Source organism: Loxodonta africana, chromosome 15, assembly GCF_030014295.1.
Source record: "Loxodonta africana isolate mLoxAfr1 chromosome 15, mLoxAfr1.hap2, whole genome shotgun sequence".
Classification (NCBI taxonomy): domain Eukaryota; kingdom Metazoa; phylum Chordata; class Mammalia; order Proboscidea; family Elephantidae; genus Loxodonta; species Loxodonta africana.
In genome coordinates, this window is record NC_087356.1 from 19,214,045 (window position 1) to 19,227,015 (window position 12,971).

Sequence of the window (12,971 nt, forward strand, 5' to 3'; positions counted from 1 at the left end):
TTGTAAAAAATGCTATACAAAATTGCTTTTCAGGACTCCATAGAGAGAGTCTGTGTTGCTGACGGGTCCAGGTGGCGTCACTCTTTCTGACTTGGAGTACGTTTCATTGACTTGACTGCTCCAGGGCACGGACCCTAATCGGGCAACAATCAGACAATGTCATAAATGTGAATGTTAAGCAAGAACTCTTGGGCCACTGTAGATACAGAGGTCTGGGCAGTACATAGTTTGCAAAACCCATTCCATTCTCTTCACTGGTTTATTCCAGTTGCAAATTTTCAAAGTTCTCATAAAAGTGATTGAAAGAATAAATATTATTACTGGTTTAGGAGATAATATTGGAGCCATTACTCCCTGTCCTAAAACGCGACGCAGCTATAGCTAGACTCACAAGGGCACATCAACTGGACCTGAGATATAAATACAACAGCTAGGGCAATCTTGGAAAACATCTCCTAGGGAAACTTCCACATAAACAAATCATAAAACACAGCACTGAAAGACCCACATACTTACCACTCTTATCTTTTTTTATTAGCATTTAGTGAATAGTAAGATTTGTTGGTCCAATGAGGACCCTCATGTTGTTACTGGAACCCGTACCAAAAATTATTAAGAAAGACAATTTAAAATGTTGGATTACGGTGATTTGGCAGTTTCTAGTCAATCAGTGAAAAAGTGAAACTTTCTATGGTTTTGCCCATTTGTAATACTAATATATACTGATGACTTAGTAACGTTCCTCAGACTTAGGTAGACATGGCTGTGGCAGCATGCCTGTCCATTCTCCCATTCTTGCCTATTCTGCAATATTCTTTGCACTCGGCTGGACATGGCTGTGGCAGCATGCCTGTCTGTTTTCCCACTTTTGCTTATTCTGTAATATTCCTTGAACTTGGGCAGCATGCTTGTCTGTTCCCCCCTTTGCCTCTTTGAACGTAGCCAAGCAAAACTTTCTTTTTGCTTTACTAAACTTTGTGATGTTTTTACCCTACAACATTATAGCAAAAGCACTAGGCATTTCTGGCTTTATACTCTCTTCCCCAACCCACCCAGTGCCGTTGAGCCAATTCTGACTCATAGCGACCCTACAGGACAGAGTACAACTAGCCCCATAGTTTCTCTCTTCCATACCTGTGGAAATTTCTTTCCTGTTTGGAGTTTTATATATCACGTCCATATGACCAACCATCCCATCTTCATCCACAGCCCTGACTTGTGAACTTCAGCTTCAGGTTTCCAATTGACCACAAGACAGCATCATCCAGAGGTCTACATTCATTTCATGTGCAAAACTGACCTCATTGTCTTTAGCCCAAATCAGCTTCCTTGGCACACATCTTATTTTACTTATTTATTTTTGGCACACATCTTATTTTATTTATTTATTTATTTAGGCACACGTCTTATTTTTGTCAATGAGACTGAAGTGGATCAGCCAAGCAAAATTTCTTCCTCTACAGGGCCCCCTTACCGAAGCCTCAAGATATCTGCTGACATCCATGACCTAGGGGCTCCTTAGCAGAAGTTGTTCTGTTTGGTACCATCCCCAAAACAGGTGAAGGGATCAGAGTAAGCCCTGGTCCCAAGGACATCCAAGCTATTGGCCAATCTAGACCTTCTGCAGTAGCCTGGAGTGAAAGCTTTGGTTAACCAGAACACCCTCCATTAAACAGTGACCAGTCAGACCATCAAATCATCTCTCTTGGAACTTTAAAGAGACTCAGACATGGAGGGCTGATACTGGCAGGAGGGTACAAGCAGAGATGGAGATAAGTAGGAACTGGCTACCAAAATAAGTCTCTTGTGTTGTTCTTATTCTCTCCTTTAGCAGATGAGCTTCCATACAGTTGGAGAGCAGAGGAATAGAAGGAAGTATAGTAAATGTTTTTTTTTTCTTCCCTCCCCTCCCCTCCCCTCCACTTCTATTCCTTTCTGTTCCCACCCTGCTTCCTTCCTTCTCTTTTATTTTTCTGGTCTACCAACTGTCTGACTAACCTCCCTATTTGAGGCCCTCCCCCCAACCAGTGTATGAATCTTGGTAGAAGGCAGGGCCACAATTCTCACCTCAGTAGCTGAATGTGTCAGGTACTTTCTGGCCCCACACCCTGGAAGTGGAGCTGGGGCACATGCGGATCCTTCCAGTGAAAGGTCAGCTGAGAAATAATTTACTGCAGCGGCATCCAATGTCAGCGGTGAAGCATTTAGTATGCAGTGGCCATGCGCCAATAGCAGTGTGCTAGCCAAACTGTTCTCCTGGCATGAAAAACTGCGAATCTACAGAAAAGTTGAAAGAGGAAAATGACTGTCCTTTACTTAGTGTATTAGTTATCTACTGCTGCAAAACAAATTACTCTAAAACACAACTTCCCATCAACAGATGAATGGATAAATAAACTATGGTACATACACACAACAGAATACTATGCAACGATAAAGAACAAAGATGAATCTGTGAAACATCTAACAACGTGGACGAATCTGGAGGGCATTACAGTGAACGAAATAAGTCAATCACAAAAGGACAAATACTGTATGAGACCACTATTATAAAAACACAGGAAAATGTTTCCACACAGAAAGAAACAATCTTTGATGGTTATGAAGGAGGGGAGGGGTGGAGGGAAAAACACTAACTAGATAGCGGATAAGTGGTAACTTGAATGAAGGGTGACAGTATACAATATTGGAGAAGTCAGTACAACTTGACAAGAACAAAGTCCTAGAAGCTTCACAGACACATCCAAATGCCCTGAGAGGCAGAGCTACTGGGCTGAGGGCTGGGGGCCATGGTCTCAGAGAACATCTAGCTCACTCAGCATAACACAGTCTATAAAGAAAATGTTTTACATCCGACTGTGGTGAGTAGCAGCTGGGGTCTTAAAAGCCTGTGAGCAGCCACCTAAGATACACCTACTGGTCCCATCCTGGCTGGAGCAAAGGAAAACGAAGATCAAAGACATAAGGGAAAGATTAGTTCAAAGGACTAATGGATCACAACTATCACAACCTCCACCAGACTGAGCCTAGAACAACTAGATGGTGCCCAGTTACCACCACCGACTGATCTGGCAGGGATCACAGTAGAGGGTCCTGGACAGAGGAGAAGAAAAATGCAGAACAAAATTCAAATTCACACACACACAAAAAGACCAGGCTTGCTGGTCTGACACTGACAGAAACTGGAGGCACCCAGAGAGTATGGCCCCGGGCACCCTTTTAACTCAGTACTGAAGTCACTCCTGAGGTTCACCCTTTAGGCAAAGATTAGACAGGTCCACAGGGCCAACAATAACACATACGAGGGATGTGTTTCAGAGTTCAATCATGTATACTAACCTAATGGGCACACCAGCCCAAAAGCAAAGACAAGAAGGCAGGAAGGGATAGGAAAACTGGATGAATGGAAACAGGGAACCTGGGGTGGAGAAGGGGAGAGTGTTGACACATCATGGGGTTGGCAACCAATGCCACAAAACAATTTGTGTACTAACTGTTTAATGAGAAACTACTTAGCTATATAAACTTTTACCTAAATCATAACAATAAATAAATAAAACATAGCAACTTAAGACAACAAACATTTATTATCTCAGTTTCTGTGGGTCAGGAATCCAGGTACTGCTTAGCTGGGTGCCTCTGGCCCGGGTTCTCTCACAATGCTGTGTTCTCACATGAAGGCCTGGCTTAGGAAGGATCCACTTCCAAGCTCCCTGACGTAGTTATTGGCACGATTCAGTTCCTCACAGGCTGCTGGACCTCACTCAACGCCATATAGACCTGTTCTCCACAGAGCAGTTTGCAACATGGCTGCCAGCTTCCACAAGAGCAAGTGAGGGAAACAGAATGTCCAAGACGGAAGATGGAAGGCTGTGTTTTTGTAACTCAGTCTTAAAGTGGCATCCCATCATCTTGGTCACATGTTATTTGCTAGAAGCTAGTCACTAAATCCAGCCCACACTCAAGGGAAAGGAATTTCTGACTTGTGGCACTCTTTATAGCTGCACTTGTTTGAATACTGTTTAGTTCATGTTAGAATACCATGCTGTATTACTCCTCTGCTTATCGCTGTAGGGTATTTAATAGTTAAAAAGGTTCGATTTGTATTTGGCTTTCTTTTTATAGTTGCATTATATGGATGTTTGTAGCCATTATCTGTTTATTTCAACTTGTCTTGGATCTTCCTGAACCAGAAAAAAAAAAAAACAGGTGTTTCTAGAGAAGGGAGGATGACAGTGCTTAAGAGTAATAAGTTGTGGTTGGAGCAAGAGGATAGAAAGAAGAAAGAAAAAAAGGAAGGAAGGACATGTCTGGGTGGAAATGGAATTGGTAGAATACATGAGAGCGTGAGCATTTTAAAACAAAGCACTGGTAGAAATATGCCAAGTTTGGCAAAAACAAAACCAAGGATATAAAAAAATTTATGCAAATGAGTACATCATTAGCTCCCAGAGTAATAACTACTATATGAGAGAGGAGACTGCCATAGTACAGAACTTGGCTCAGCAGTAAACAATACTTATGTAGTCACAATGACATACATTGCTATTCACTTAACTCAAAATTATGCTATAACAATATAAGGCAGGAAAAAGGGGAGCCGTTCTCTAGATAGCAGTCACTTTTTGTTTATGGTGATGACAAAGTTGGCACTGAATGTCAGTGAAGTTTGCACGGCTTGGCTAATGTAATTGATGCCACTAAGTTGTACACATGAAAAACAGATGAATTGGTAAATACTATGTTATATATCCGTGAGAGAAGCAGTCCGCTTCCGTAAAGATTACAGCCTTAGAAACCCTATGGGGCAGTTCTACCCTGTCCTACAGAGTCGCTACGAGTCAGAATTGACTCAACGGCAACAGGTTTGGGTTTGGGTATGTTATATATAATTTTAAACAACGACCAAAAAAAAAAAATATATATATATATATATATATATTTAAATAAGGGCTACAGTTACTGATACTTATTAGACATCACCTCACGGGATTAGTCTTGGTTTGAAGACTTAGGATCATGGTTTCTTGGAACATTCAGTCAATAGGCATAATATACTTCTTAAAATTTATGTTCTACCTCCTAGTTTGGTAAGTAGTATCTAGGGTTTTAAAAGCTTATGAGTGACCATCTAAGATACAACTATTAGTCTCTATTCATCTGAAGCAAAAGAAGGAACTCAAGAATCAGAGAAGGAACCAGACTACAGGACTAATTGCCTCCATGAACCACTGCCTCCTCTACCTTGAGACCAGAAGAACTAAATGGTGCCCAGCTACCACTAGCAAATGTTCTGATCAGGGACACAATAGATAGATCCTGAAAGGAATAAAAATGTGGAACAGAACTTCAAATCCTTAAAGAATCCAGAAGTATTGGACCCACTGAGACTGGAGGAATCCCTGAAACTATTGCCCTATAACATACTCTTTAAACCTTGAAGTAAAACTATCCCCTGAAGTCACCTTTTAACTAAATAACAGGTCACCCCTGAGTACTGCAGTCTTGTAAAACATCATCTCTATGAGACCAAAAGGACAACAGTTACTCTAAAGCATAGGTGAAAATCTGGGGGATGGTGAGACTGTTAATGGGAGTGAAACAACTAGAACAGAAATAATGAGAATGTTGACATAATGTGAAGAATTGTCACTGAACATTATACGTATAAATTGTTGAACTGGAGTGTGTTTTATGGTGTATATTTTCACCAAAAACACAGTATCTTTAAAAACCAAACAATATAAAGTGGACAAATGTAGTGCAGTGAATTACTATTATACAGTCCTTCTAGCCATGGTCTTGTAAATCCCACAAAACGATCGGGTAGGACTAGGAAAATAAGGGGCTTGTAGCCCACCAACGGGATTGAACGGTTTTGCTAACGCAAATAAGGTGCATTGAACCTTTTGGGGGGTAGGACCATGCAAATAAGATACATGGAACTCTTGTAGAGGTTTTGGTCAGTTTTGCCATTCCAATAGGCTTAGAGGGAGCAAATCCCAAATATTGGAGGGTGACCTCACTACCATCAAGAAGAGCCAGGAACAGAGCCCATCTTTTGGACCCAGGGTCCCTGAAAACTTCATAGACCCAAGAGACAGAAAGAGTTGTAACACCGGACACAGCGAGAAATGGCAGCAAACATAGCAGACTGCAGGGGCAGAGAAACGGCAGCAGCAGAACCAGGAGACTGATGCAAAAAGCCACGGTGGGCTTCCTGGCCCAGGGAACAAGGAGCTACAGTGGGCATGTTGACCCATGGAGCAAGAGCTGAGTGTCTTTGGGGAGAGGGCTTGATGGAGAAGTAGGGTGCCTCCAGGCACTTATCAGTGGAGGTAAGGAGCTTTGTAATACTTACCTGAGCAGGGCAAAGGGCTGAGAACTGAAGATTGAGGGCCAAGGGCCAAGAGAGGCTGTGCGGATAAATTATCCTCATTGAAGAACTGTATCCTGAGTCATTCCTGTTACTTCTAAGTTGATCCTGATGCTGAATTGTAACCTGTTACTTCCCCGATAAACGCCATAATCATGAGTAAGGTCTTTGAGTTCTGTGTGGCCATTGCAACGAATTACTGGACCCAGCAGAAAAGCAGAGAATGCTGTGGGAGGGACGGCTGGTCTCAGAATCAGTACAAAGGTTAGAGAGAGAAGGTCTATCTGACCTCCACCTCATAGGAATCATCAGCCTTGGGCTAATGCTGCTGATCTTGACTCTCTCTCCTCCCCCCGAAGTTACATGAGGGCTGGCAACACGCCATATTTGCAAGAAAGGAAAACAGGGAAGGGGCTATATAGGGCTAAGAGACAGCAGATCAGGTCCCAAACTGATAAATCAATAATTAACTGGACATTATTCAAAAATACGGAAATAAATAGCAGAAGAGAAAGCTAGATTTAAAAGTGAATGCCTCTGAGAGTGAGGACTAAGAGGGTTGGAGGGGCAGCAGAATTGTCTTTTAATGCTTCATGATTTTTTTAAAAAACATGTGCATGGGTTACATCAACAAAATAAAAATATTTAATTTTTTAAAAGATGAGTTCCAGTGCCAGCTGGGAGACCATTCTGAGTGTAGCATTGGCCTGCCGGATGAGTGTGTGCTGTGAACTTGTGACCATACACGGCTGTTTCTTTCATAGCCGCGTACAGATGTCAGTCAGCTAGTTGGTGAATGTGGGTGCAGCACCCCTCAAATTATACGTAATAACTCTCCACCATAACATATGCTCTCCTTGTCCTCAAATCAGGGGTCTTCGATATTTTAGCACGATGCTTCTATCAGAGCCTACAACAACGGTTCCTTGCGTCACCAGAGGTCTCAGAGTTGGCTGGTGACTGACCCTGACTATCAAGGGGAAGCAGCATTGCTATTACACAGAGGCAGGAGTAGTATGAGGTCCCCTAGGGCACCTCTTCACTCCGACAGCCAGGGATATAAGGTAACGGACAGGTGCTGTACTATATACACACAGGCTCCCCTTTGGTTCACCCCACCAGGAAAAGAATCCTGGCCAGATGAGAGATTGCTTAAAGTTAAGGGGAACCTAGAATAGGTAGTAACCCAGTGCCGTTGGTAGTAGAGAAGGGAAATAGTGGAGTTACTTTTGGCTACCCAGCATGTGAACATCCTTCTCATTTGGGGGAAAGCCCCTCACTCTATGACTCTTGGTGGAAGGTTTGTCTCTCCTCCCATGTAGAAGCCAAAGGGGCCAGCAGAAGTCATAGTAGAAGCCAGAGGCTCTCCTTGCCCGTTAGAAGCTAGGACACAAGCACATCATATAGACTAGGCCGAGTAAATAACCAGCTAGCATGGCATCAATTCTGATGTGCTCCATAGTTTTCAATGGCTGATTTTTCACAAGTAGACTGCCAGGTCTTTCTTTCGAGGCACCTCTAGGTAGACTCGAACCCTCAACTTTTTGGTTAGCAGTCAAGTGCTTAACCGATTGAGGGACCCAGGGACTCTGCCAAGTAAATGGTCTAGCCCAAAACTTTGAACGAGACATAATACCAGAAAAGAGCTGAAGAGCAATTCATGGGAGCACCGAAAGTGTAGACATGCACCCTAATCAGAGGGTTGGTGCAACCTAGTTTTGCCCGAGTAACTTGCTGCCTGATCTCCTTGGGTTTCTACCATTTTCAGGCCTGGTTCTCTACTTTTCTGGTGCAGGAAGTGTAACTGTACATAGCTTCAGGCTTACTGCACCAAAGTTTAAAGATATGAGAGGAAAGAAAAGCCTGTCTCACCTAGCTCATCTTCTAAAATCCCAGGCAAGGGATCAGACCATCTCAGGTTGGGTCACGTGTCCATTCCTGGGGAAATCACTGAGGACAAAGTGAGGGAATCTATAGTTATACTGGGCCTGGGTGGGAAGTGGGCTGGCGGGGGGGTGGCAGGGGACGGGTATGGTACCCCTTATGAACCACCTAACCTGGGAGATTGCATGCAATTCCTCAAAGAAAAGATTACTTGTCAGGCGAAAACAAAAGATGCACACAACAACAAAAAAAATACAGAATGTCAGAGCAGAAAGCAACCTTGGGACATAGCTATTCCATTCCCCCTTTTACAGATAAAGAAACCACACAGGGTAGAAAATAAGCAAGGCCAAGGGAAGGTACACACAGCGTTGCAGGGCTCAAAGGAGTAAGAGAACACAACTGGCTGGGAGATGAGGGGAAGCTTGATGGAGGTGGTGGGATCTGACCTGGGACCTGACAAACAGCTCGTGTAATGTGCTGGTCTTTTGCAGATTTCAGAATGATTTCCTTTCTGCTCACATTCTGCTTATGATTTGCTCACCTTTCCGAGTCCTTATTCACTTGGCCTTGATTTTTCTTTCAAGCTCCTTTCCTTGGATCTGGCACCCTGGTTCTCTGCCTGACCTGGTTGCCTGTTTGGACTTGGCCCCTTTCTCTGTCCAGTAGGATGTGATGGTGGGGAAAGTCCCAAGTCTCAGCCTGTCAGATGAGGTAACTCCCCAGAGGTCTTCTGTGTATTTAAAGAAGATTAAGGGTCACAAACACAAATGACTTCAGATGTCAGGCAGGTAACAAATGTGTGTGAAGAAGTGGCTGGGTGTTACTTAACAAGGAGAGATTGTATTGTGACATTTAAATTCTGGCTAAAAAATAAAACAACAACAACAAAAAAAAACCCTGGCTGCCCAAACAACAATAATAAAATCTCTGTGCTGCCCAAACAAAACCATCTGTGGGCCAGTGTCTGCTCTCGCTCACAAACGTCGGTGGCTCCTGGGTTGGAGAACACCTCTGTAACTGTCATCAAGTTCAGGAAAACTCAACAAGACTTTACCTAGGAAACTGTCTGGGGCCCAGCTCCCTGCCCACAGCTGGGGTTCAGACTTTTACAGAACTGTGTGTAAAACTGGAGTATTCAGGGGAAGCCAGATCGCTGACAGGGCTGCTGAGAGAAAATTACCAGCAGGGAGGAATGGTCTGACAATGATTACCAAGTGACCCTTTCCCAGCCTGGCCTGCTGGTAGTTCCCGTGCCCCAGGATCCCGCGGGGCAGTGAAAGCCAAAGAGCTGTGTCATTCGAGGCCCGGGCCTCTCTGTTGGGGGACGATGCGCATCGTGCCCTCCCCAGGCTGGCTCCGACTCCCCCTCCGACTCTCCCATCGGAGCAGGTGCTCAGAGCGCCGCTCTGCAGCTCCCGCTTCGTTTCTCCACACCCCGCCCATCCTTCCCGAGACTCCGTAAGTCCCACCACCTCCACGAAGCCCTCCTCTGCCACCCGCCCTGGGGACCTCGCCCTCTGGCGCTTCTGCCCAGTAGCACCTGCTGCGGACTCGGTCACACGCCACCCGGTTGTTTGGTCGCGAATATAAACAGACGCACAGCGAGTCTGGGACCGCCTCCTCGGCAGCGGCGCGGCTGGAACGCAGCCGTAACGCAGAATGAATGACCGGATCAGCGACTCGGGCTGCGGCCTACAGGCGACGAGCGGGAGCCTCCCGGCGCCCACCCCTTGCGCCCCCTCCCCCCACCCGCTCGCCTCAGGACCACGCACCCTCGCACGACCCGGCTCGCTCCTAAGAAGCCAACCTGAGTCAGGGGCGCAGAGAAGAAGATCCGGCCTCCTATAGGCCAGGCGACGCAAAGGGTGGGCTCTTCTTGCAGCAGCGGGTTGTGTATTGGTCGAGGCATCGAGTCGAAGGCCAGGATTGGCTAAACTGTCCCAAAGGCGCCCTCCGCGGGGCCAGTGGACCAAGAAGGGACGGATGAGGGGGCGGGCTCGGGGGGGCGTGGCCACTTCTCGGCCCCGCCCACGCGTCCCAGGGTCGGGCGGGAGCGCGGCGGTCGCGGCCTGGGACCCTGGCTTCTGGGCGTCCGCATGGGGTTGCTGGGGCCGCGGGGTTGGCCGCAGCGGCCAGTTGCTGCGTCGGAACCGCCCAGGACGCGGTAGGTAGTGACCGGCGCGGGGACGCGGCTGTCGGGGGAGCCCGCGGCGCTCGCCCGCCCGCGCGGCCAGCCCCCTTGGCCCCGGCCTCTCCAGGTCTGCGAGGCCCTGGCCGTGCGGGCCGCCGGACCTCGCGTCCCCACTGGGAAGGGCACAAAGGCTTCCTGGGGCGGGGGCGCCTCGTGCCTGCGCCTCCATTTTGCAGCAGAGCGGCGTGTGCGCGTCGCGGCCTAGGAGTTGGGGCCCGAGGGCAGGAGGCCGGGCTTGAAAATGCCGGTGCACAGGGAGGGCCACGCCAGGCGGCGCGCGGTCCACACATCCTCGCGTCGGAGCTACTTAGCGGCCCGTCGATCGGTGCCGCGGGGGAAATCAGTTTCCCCTGCGGCCTCTCCTCAGGCGTACCCTGTTTACTGTGCGCCCTCGCCGGGGCCCAGGTGTCCCCGAGAGTAAGGGGGGCGCGCCACTCCTCGATCAGGGCCAATGCAGAGAGCGTCTTTCCCAGCGGAAAGATATAAATGCGTGACGCCTTATCACCTTGAACGCAGCAATCCCCCAGATACGGAGGGAAAAAAGCAAGATGTCTCTTTTTTTTGCCAGAAGCGTTACCCTTTCCAACTGTCATAACCAGAAAAATTCTCAGCACCCCAAAGGCGCGTGTCCAAAAACCCATTCCAGGCCTTTTATAATTATTAGGTTGGGTTCGGTGTATTGTTTGGCATAAAAATGAGCGGAAACCTGCCAGTGCCGGGGCCGATTGGACCTCACTGGGAATTCGTGGAGGAGGGGAGCCGCGAAGGTGGGGGGTCACGTTCACAAATACCCTTTACAGCCCCCCAGATCTAGGGTATGAAGGATGTTTGCTGTTGAAAATGCAGGACAAAGTGTGTTGGATCAGTTTGCCCAGGGCTTGGTTGAAAGTAGTAGAAAGCATCACTTCTCACGCTTGCCCCCTCCATACCTTTCCCACCAACTGGGTCAGTTCTGCGCCACTGGATGCTGAAGAGAGGCAAAGTTCTGTTTCATCTCGTCTGGAAAGTGTTTTAACTGCCCCCTCCCCCAAAGCTACCTTCTACCCTCTGTTTTTACACGTCACGCCATATTCTGGTTTCCCCGGCTCCTAACACAATGCTTGGAACATAGAAGGGACTCAGTAATTGAAGGAAATAAAAAGAAAACAAAAGCAGAAGTATAGCCAAAAGCTCATGAAACAAAACCTTTCATTGTTTTTATTTGTTGGGCTAGTTGTTTTTACAGGTTCCCTAGGCAGTTGAGCTCAGGCTCTCTAAGACAATTGAGATTTTAGCTCTGCCACGTTGCTAACTCTGAACAAGTTAGTTAACTTCTCTGTGCTTTAGTTTCCTCCTCTGTAAACTGGGAGCAGTAATAGGACCTACTTCATGGATTTGTTCTGACGATTAAATAAAATATTGATATAAAGTGTTTAGCATAGTTCCTGGTCCAAAGAAAATGTTCAGTAGCTGTTAACAGTTGTTAGGATAAAAGTAAATACTTGAACAGATTCACTTTTCAATACTATTGTACTTGACCTTCAGGGTTGCTCTACCTTTTGGTCCTTACCTGTTCCTGGATGTAAAGAAAAAACAATCCCTTAAGCCTTTCCTGATTCTCCCCCACAGTGAAGGTATTTCATAGAAGATACCTGTTTATGCTTTGGGTCTTACTGTTCTCTAGAGATTAAGCGCCAAGTAGCAGTTTGGCTCAGTATTACAGTAGTATTTGATACAGTCTTAATGTGGTTTATTACTGCAAATGGTTATGTAAGCACAGAGGAGTGAAACAGATGGAGCCTAATGTGGCCAACAAAAGATCTTTAGGATGGTTGGTTCAACCAGAGAGAGGCAGAGGTTGTGAAGTTGGGCTTTGGGTGGCTTGTCTCCTTATAACTTCATCCTGCTCTCATGAAGAAACTGTCTCTTACCTTTACAGTTGCTCACAAAACTTTGTGAAAAGTGGAAAACGTCTTTCCATCCACTTCAGATCAGATTGCCAGACTTGGAAGATGCAACACAACCCGTGGGGGATATTGCCTCACTTCCAGGGCTTCCTGGTGAGCTTCATGTTAAGTTAGCACCACTTCCTGGCCAGAGGAAACAGACAGCTGGGTTGACGTTTCCTTCCCACTGTAGGCTCCTATGGCTTGTCAGTTTCTCTTAAGTTATTTGATGTCTCCCAGACAGTTACCTTTCCGCTCTCTGTTTGTAACTGTCACAGGCGAAAAGCCTGGCCTCTGACTCTGCTTTTTAGTGCAGCCACAAAGAATCCTTGACTCCTTCCTAGAGAATACTCTTCTTTCTGGAAACTCCCTTCCAGCTGTGACATTCTAGAACTATTAATTGGCAGATGAATGCCTGCCATAAGCCTTATATATAACTCAGAGGTGTGCGCTTTTTTGAGCGCCCCTGTCCTTGAGGACAGGGACCATGAATTTCTTTCTTGTTTGTGTCTGGCACTGAATGAATGTTCTTAAAGCCAGTGTTATAGTTTATTCTTTTCAGGGCGCTGAAACAGGCTTGCATACTACGCTG

The 12,971-nt window shown here is 46.4% G+C and overlaps 1 protein-coding gene and 1 long non-coding RNA gene across 8 annotated transcripts in view; one reads left to right on the forward strand and one right to left on the reverse strand.

The window, feature by feature from the left end:
• LOC135227773 (uncharacterized) overlaps positions 1–9,796 on the reverse strand; it is a 52,169-nt gene extending 42,373 nt beyond the window's left edge. For both annotated transcript variants that reach the window (XR_010317927.1, XR_010317926.1), the window contains exons 1-2: positions 8,805–9,796; positions 2,068–2,277 (exon numbers count right to left, since the gene is read on the reverse strand). This is a non-coding gene — a long non-coding RNA (uncharacterized LOC135227773). The remainder of the gene's footprint in view (positions 1–2,067; positions 2,278–8,804) is intronic.
• Positions 9,797–10,299: 503 nt separating this feature from the next.
• The window catches only part of CEP68 (centrosomal protein 68), a 29,692-nt gene continuing 27,020 nt past the window's right edge, over positions 10,300–12,971 (forward strand). For 3 of the 6 annotated variants that reach the window (XR_010317923.1, XM_010593615.3, XM_064268658.1), the window contains exon 1: positions 10,300–10,427. The gene's annotated coding sequence lies outside the window, so the exon portion shown is untranslated. Of the gene's footprint in view, positions 10,428–12,372; positions 12,494–12,971 lie in introns of all 6 variants that reach the window. The other 3 variants (XM_023552699.2, XM_064268660.1, XM_064268659.1) reach the window with 3 other exon arrangements.